A 7,438-nucleotide genomic window follows, 5' to 3' on the forward strand; every position below is an offset into this window, starting at 1 on the left:
ATCTATAGATCGATTCCTCCTTATCCATCATTATCATTGTCATTATCAAGGGGGAATGATCTGACAGTATTCTTGCTTTATATTCCACACTTTTCACTCTATCTTGAATATTTTTTGATAATAAAAAAATCAATCCTTGAGTAAGTTTTATGTCTATTTGAATAAAATGAATAGTCTCTTTCTCTTGGATTAATTTTCCTCCATATATCAATCAGGTTTAAATCTTTCATTAATGATAAAGTCAGTTTTATTACTTTTGATTTTGTAGCAATTTTAGTTGACCTATCCAAAACTGGATCTAAACAAAAATTAAAATCTCCACCTATTAATATTTTATCATGTGCATCAGCCAAGTTCAAAAAAACTTCTTGTATGAATTTTGCATCATTTTCATTTGGTGCATAAATGTTCATAAAATTCCATAATTCTGAAAAAAAATGACAATGTATGATCACATATCTCCCCCAGAATCAATTATTACATTTTGTATTTTAATTGGTAAAGATTTATTAACCAAAATTGCAACTGCTCTCGATTTTGAATTAAATGAAGCTGCAATGACATTTCCAACCCAATCCCTCTTTAATTTCTTATGTTCTGTTTCTGTTAAATGTGTTTCTTGTAAAAAAGCTATATCTCCTTCCATTTTCTTAATATATGTTAAAACTCTTTTTCTTTTCACAGGTCCATTAATTCCATTAACATTAAAACTTTAAAAATTAAGTAAATTAATCATTCATAATACCTTGGGAACTCTTTAAAATTCTCCACGTTGCTATGAGTCTCTCCCCAACCATCCAGGCAAAAAAGAAGAAAAATAGAAGAAAGATAACTAATATACAAGAACAAAAACCAAGTACCCCCCCCCCACTAATGTTGCGAATAAAAAGAACACAACATTACCCCCCCCCCCATTTTATGGGTCATGACAATCGCCATGATTGTACACGTGAAACTCGCAGCCATCGATCAGGAGCTCTTCCAGCTCCCCCGCAAAAAAAAAGAAAATATATTAGTGAAGAAAAAAAGAAGATAATTAATGTCTCTACTCCCAATTAATACTCCTCAACTATTTTTTTATAAATGTCCATCAAGTCCAACCTTGTTTCAGTCTTCATCATTAGTCCATTTCATTTCTATAATTCTTTACTTCTTCGTGGACATCAGGTAATTCTTGTACAAATTTCTCCGCTTTCCGGTAGTCAATGAAAAATCTTCTTTCTTCGTTATCCAGGAAAATTATCAATTCTGCTGGATAACTCAATAAAAATTTATAGCCCTTTTCTCATAAAGATTTTTTCACTGGATTAAATTCCTTCCCCATCTTCAGAAGATCGTAACTTATGTCTGGATAAAAAAAAACTCTTTTCCCTCCTATTATCAATGGCCCATTTCTCTTTTTAGCACCTTGAGTAGCTGCCTTCAAGATCATTTCTTTATCTTGGTACCTTAAACAGTTTATCAAAATTGATCTTGGATTTTGATCTTGTTGAGGTCTTGGTCTTAAAGCTGTGTGTGCTCTTTCAATTTCAATTACTTGGCTTCCTTCTTTCATTTCCAACATTTTCGGAATCCATTCTTGAAAGAATTTTATTGGATTTTCTCCCTCTGTACCTTCCATAAGACCAACAATTTTGATATTGTTTCGTCTGCTAGAGTTTTCAAGCGCATCTATTTTTTCCAACATCCGTTTTCTTTCTATTGTCCGGGCAATATTCTGCCAACTATTGTTGGAAGAATTTCAGATGGTGATCAGAAGGCGTACAGGAGCAAGACAGATCAGCTGGTTGAGTGGTGTTGCAGCAACAACCTTGCACAGTGTCAGCAAGACCAAAGAACTGATTGTAGACTTCGGGTAAGACAAGGGAACACACACCAGTCCTCAGCGAGGGATCAGAAGTGGAAAGAGTGAGTAATTTCAATATCTGGGTGTCAAAATCTTTGAGGATCTGTGCTGGGCCTAACATATTGATGCAGTTACAAAGAAGGTACAATACTGGTTATACTTCATTAGGAGTTTGATGAGATTGGTATGCCGCCAAAGATACTCTCAACTTTCTACAGACATACTGTGGGAAGCATTGTAACCAGCTGCATTGCTGCCTAGTTATGGGGGTGTGGGGGGACTGCAAAGGGTCGAAATAAGCTGCAGAAAGCTGTAAACTCAGTCTGCCCCATCATGGGCACTAGCCCCTCCAGAGTCCAAGACATCTTCAAGGAGAGAAGCCTCAAAAAGGCAGCATCCACCATTAAGGACACTCATCACCCAGATATGACCTCTGCTCATTGCTACCATCAGCGAAGAGGTGCAGGAGCCTGAAGGCACACTCTCAATGTTTTGGGAACAGCTTCTTCCCCTCTGCCATCAGATTCCTGAATGCATATTGAACTTATGAACACCACCTCACTGCTTTTTTCCCCTCTCTTTTTGCACTACTTATTTAATTATATATATATATATATATATATATATATATATGTATATTTCTTACTGTAATTTAGTTTTTATTATGCATTCTAATGCATTGCTGCCAGTGATATTCTTGTGTTACTAAACGACTTCGCTGCTGTGGGAAGGCGGCTCGGCTGCGCCGTCTATTGGGAAATCGTATGAAGTACAGCCGTCCCAGAAACGGGGTCTGGGTCATCACAGAGAGCGGACAGAACCTTCAATGTCAGAGCCGCACAGACGTGGAGAATCTCCCCAGCACCTTCTCCGGGACAGTCCGAGGTGGGAACCTTAAAAAATCTCGCAGCTGATTAAAGTCAGAGTTCAGACTTGTTTAGGGACAGGTCAATGTACACAAACCTTCGGCCCGTGTCTCAGCTGTCGAACGCAGGGAGATATCCATCAAGAATAAATCGTCGTTGTAAACAGAAAAGTCCAGAGTGCCGAGAGGGAAAATACTGTACAACACAGCCAAAGACGTGCAGCATTTTCCACACCGCGAGTACAGTGTAGAGGTGGGATGTGGGGAAAAGACGGAGATGTGAGGAGCGGGAACTTGTAATCACAGTAGTTTATTATTGTCACATGTACCGAGGTACATTGAAAAACCTGTCTTGCATATCGTTCCTTGTGGTGAACTACATATACCTGTCTGGACATGCCCCCTGCTGTCTGCTCCTGTGCCTCCTCCCACAGACCCCTGTATAAAGGTGATTGAGGTCTGAGCCCGGCCTCCCTGTCTCCAGGATGTAGTATGGTGGTCAACCACTGCTTGTTCCTTCTTCCAGTCAATAAAAGCTGATATCTCGCCTTTACGTCTCAGAGAGAGTTATTGATGGTGCATCATTCCTACAGATCACTTCGTAATTCCCGTGTTATCTGTAAAGACGAAGTATGTTCTCCCCAGTGAGTTTCCTCTTGCTGAGGTTATAAATTGTCCTGTGGTTAGGATTAGGTTTCTGGGCGTTGTGACTCGTGGGTCAGAAGGGCCTATTCAACGCCATATCTCTAAGTACAAATTTTTTTAAAAGGTGCATTGAGGTAGTACAAGGGGAAGCCCTAACAGAATACAGAATAAAATTACAGAGAAATTTCAGTGTAGGCAGACAATAAGGTGCGAGGCCATGTTGAGAGTGACTGTGAGGTAGGGTACAGTAGTTTTATAACAGCGGGTCTCTGTACCTGGTGGATGTACTTTCAGACTCTGGGAAGGGGTTGAAATGCATCCATCAGGCTCAAGGACAGCTTTATCACAATGCAGAGTAGAGTGTAAAAGCACAGAGAATGTGTAGTTAAGTGAATGATAAAGTGCAAGATCATAATGAGTGAAATTGCGAGGTCAAGAGTCCATCTTATTTTACAAGAGAGTGCAGAACCCAATGTGTTAGGGGCAGCATTCCTGGCTGCAGAGAACAGGAGGCTGTAGGTTCAATTTCCAGAAACTATAGGGAGCAGTGCCATGGGTGTGATGCAGACAGGGCATCATGGTCCAAGCTGCTCCCCCGGGCTGATAGAGACGATCCCTTGATACTATCACAAAGAGAGCAGTGTGCAATGTTCTATGCTCAAAGTTTGCTACTGGTAACCCAGGATCAATGTTTCACCTAACAGTGGGCACACATCAAAAAAAGACGATAGGTTGCAGAAGCATTTGGGATGTTCTGAGGTGCTTGTTACCACATCGGCATTGCTCATGGCAAGCGGCTCCGAGTGCTGCCTTGTGTTCCAGTACAACGTGGTGTGCAGACCAGCGTCAGACTGCCCGGTGTCTTCTGTGGTATTAGATGGGAAGGTAACAAGAGGATGTTTACAGGCAGGGCATCCTGTACATAACAGGAAAGCTCAGGGTTGTTTATCAAAATGTAAAGCTAGTTTTATTTCTGCTTTCTTGAATAGAGGCAAGAAGGGCAGCCTGGACAAATGGGTGTAATTAGATGAAGTACTGTCTGTGCAGATGGGGGGTGGGGGTGCTGATCATGAAAGTTCACCCAGTTCATTCGGTCACATTAATTGTCAGACATACCTACCCCTGGATATCACAAATCCCCTTATCTCTACTATACTACTTCTTCCTAAGCGTTGTATACAGAACGTTGAACAGTTCAGCATAGGAACAGGCTCTTCTGTGCTGAACATTGTGTCAAATTAAACTAAATCTCTTCTGCCTGCATATGATCCATATCTCTCTATACCTGGATATTCATGTTTGAGCGAAAAATCTCTGCCACTCCATTAACATATATGCCTCCACAACCAAACCCTAATGCCTGATCCCAGCACCCACCACTGTGTGTATAAAAAACTTGTCCCAGACACCTCCTAACTTTTCCCCCCCCCCCTCATTTTAAATGCATGTCCTCTACAAAAAGACACTTCTACCCTGGAGGAAAAAATCTCTCACTGCCTTGATATTTGTAAACTTTCAATCTGCTTCCTGCCATCTGGAAGAGTTGGCGGTAGATCTCGGCCGGAACATTGGTCCCTGCATGTACAGAACCTGGTGCCCGATGGACAGAGAGAGCTGCTGTTCGACCGGGTGTCACCTTTGCCACTTTTCCACGTGGCAGCTGGAAATTTGCCCCTTTTGCACCTCAGCGTAGACAAGGAAACCTCTACCGCTGGCTCCAAGGCTGAGTGAAAGAGACTGGATGAAGGTGAACCAGGTCCAGGTGACCATCAACAACACAGACAACTGCCCTTTCACAGGAGAAGGCAGCTTCAGCCATTCTTTACACTTGGTTTCTGGGGGCAGAGGGGTCTTACCCTGGACTGGTGGCAGCACAGAAAGGAAGAAAGGAAGGTCCTCCCACAAACAGACCTCATGGCCAACTTTAAGGTTAATACCAGAATGCTGTCCAGTCTTTCACCTTCTATTTGTAATAGCTCCAGTTTCTCCTGACTATCCAGGTTGCTGGTTCTGGGATGGGTTGAAACTCATTGTCTTGCAAGTGAGGAGAACTCTGATGTCTACAGTATTTGTGCTGCTTCAGGTAGTCACCCAGTGTATGAACATCTACTTCTGGTACAACTGGGCCAGATACTGAGGGGATTTGAGCTGTAAAACATGGAAGGATTGAGCCACCCTGCTCACACATGTTTAAGATTGGAAAGGACACGATGAGGATCTGTGACCAAAGGAATGACCCATGTCTGGAACAATAATGAGGGAAATGGTTCCCATCCTTGGGGTCAGAGAAGAATGGAAGGGTATTAACATCTTCCCTGGAGACGAGAGGGATTAGTGGAATTGGAGGTCTTTCTTGGTGATGGGGTCCTCACCCTTGTAATAGATGGAAAGGCAACAATGTTTGGGGGAGTATCTGAAGACACGGTTGGTCCTGGGGCATTATATTTGTTGCTTGGGATGAGAGAGAGGTTTTGGATGAGAGTGTGGCCTGAAGATCCTGGATATGACCAGAGTAGATCGGAGTTCGATAATGAGGACTGTTTACTCTGATTATGAGAATTATGTTGGGTGATCTGTATAAGTATGCAAAACAACCTTTTCTCTTTTCTTGATACATTCAACAGTAATAAATCAATATTGATATTGGTATCAGAATCATATGTACTTGCATATTGTTCATGCAGATCAAGTCATTAAAATGCATTGAGGTAGGACAAGGTAAAACAATAACAGTGCAGAATGAAGTGTAAAAGCTACTGAAAAAGTGCAGGTTGGTAAATAACATGCAGGATCATAATGAGGTAGATTGTGATAACAACAACACTAATGGTTTCACTGACATTAGCAGCCCTTTGACCTTAGTATTGCCATCTAGGAACTGTTCAGTTTCAGAGGATGCTCCCCAATAATCACCCACCACCCTTTATTCTAAGGAAGATAATGTGCCAAAGATCACACTCTTTTATCTTACAAAGTCCAACACTGAAATATCTGTAGATTGATATCTACTTCGGGAGAGAAGTCCTATAGACTACAAGGGGATGATGACTTTAAGCAGTCAGCAAGGGACAGAGGAAAGACTAAGTTCACAGAAGTAGGTTTACTTTGCTGTGAAAGGTTTTGTGTGAGGGAAGGGGATGGTGATGTGGACTGTCCAGGGTCCAGGAGACTGTTCCAAGCTAGTACATAGACAGTCCTCATAGTCAAGGAACAGTACCAGATGTAAGCTTTGGTAATGTCACTCGGCAAGGGGAGAGAGTGTCAGTGAGAAAACATTTCAGACAAAGACCCCATATCTCTGTTACTTTAAGGATTATATAACAAATAGTATGAATTGACCAGAAATTAAGGTCCTGAGTGGGAGGGGGCCAATTTCAATATAACCTGGTAAATTTACCTGTAAATATACTTAGATTCGGAGGGATTCATTCAAAAATGAGAGTGAAATGTTCATGGCCAGTTTTAATTGCACAATTAAATGTTCAATTAAAAGTTTGGGGTGATTAATATGTTTGCAAATGACATGAAAATTGGTGGAGAAAGTGGGAAAGGTCAAAGGTTCAGCAAGTTGGAAATGTGAACAGCAAAACAGCAGATGGAGTTTAATTTGACAAGACAATAAGATATCGGAGCAGAGTTAGCAGAGTTAATGCGAGAGTGAGATGTTGCACTTTGGGAAGTCAGATAAAAGAGAAAAGTGTACAGTAAGTGGTAGGATCATAGGAGGATTGAGGTACAGAGGGACCTTGGAGTGCAAGTCCACAGCTCCCTGAAAGTAATGACACAAGTAGTTCGGACGTTCAGAACCTGTATGGCATGCTTACCTTCATCAGTCATTCTTTGATTATGCTGACTCCTATACTGAGGCAGTGAGGAGTATAGGAGCCCTTCGAGGGGAGGCTATCTTCCAAGATGTGCTGAGCGGTGTCCACAACTCTCTGCAGTTTGTGGCCACAGGCAGAGCAGTTGCCTTACCAAGCCTTTATGCATCCAGGTAGGATGCTCACTGTGGTGCATCGAGAAACAAAATTGGTAAGGGTTGACAGGGATATGCCAAATTTCTTGAGTCTCCTGTGGGAGTA

Source organism: Hypanus sabinus, chromosome 3, assembly GCF_030144855.1.
Source record: "Hypanus sabinus isolate sHypSab1 chromosome 3, sHypSab1.hap1, whole genome shotgun sequence".
NCBI classification, from domain to species: Eukaryota; Metazoa; Chordata; class Chondrichthyes; order Myliobatiformes; family Dasyatidae; genus Hypanus; species Hypanus sabinus.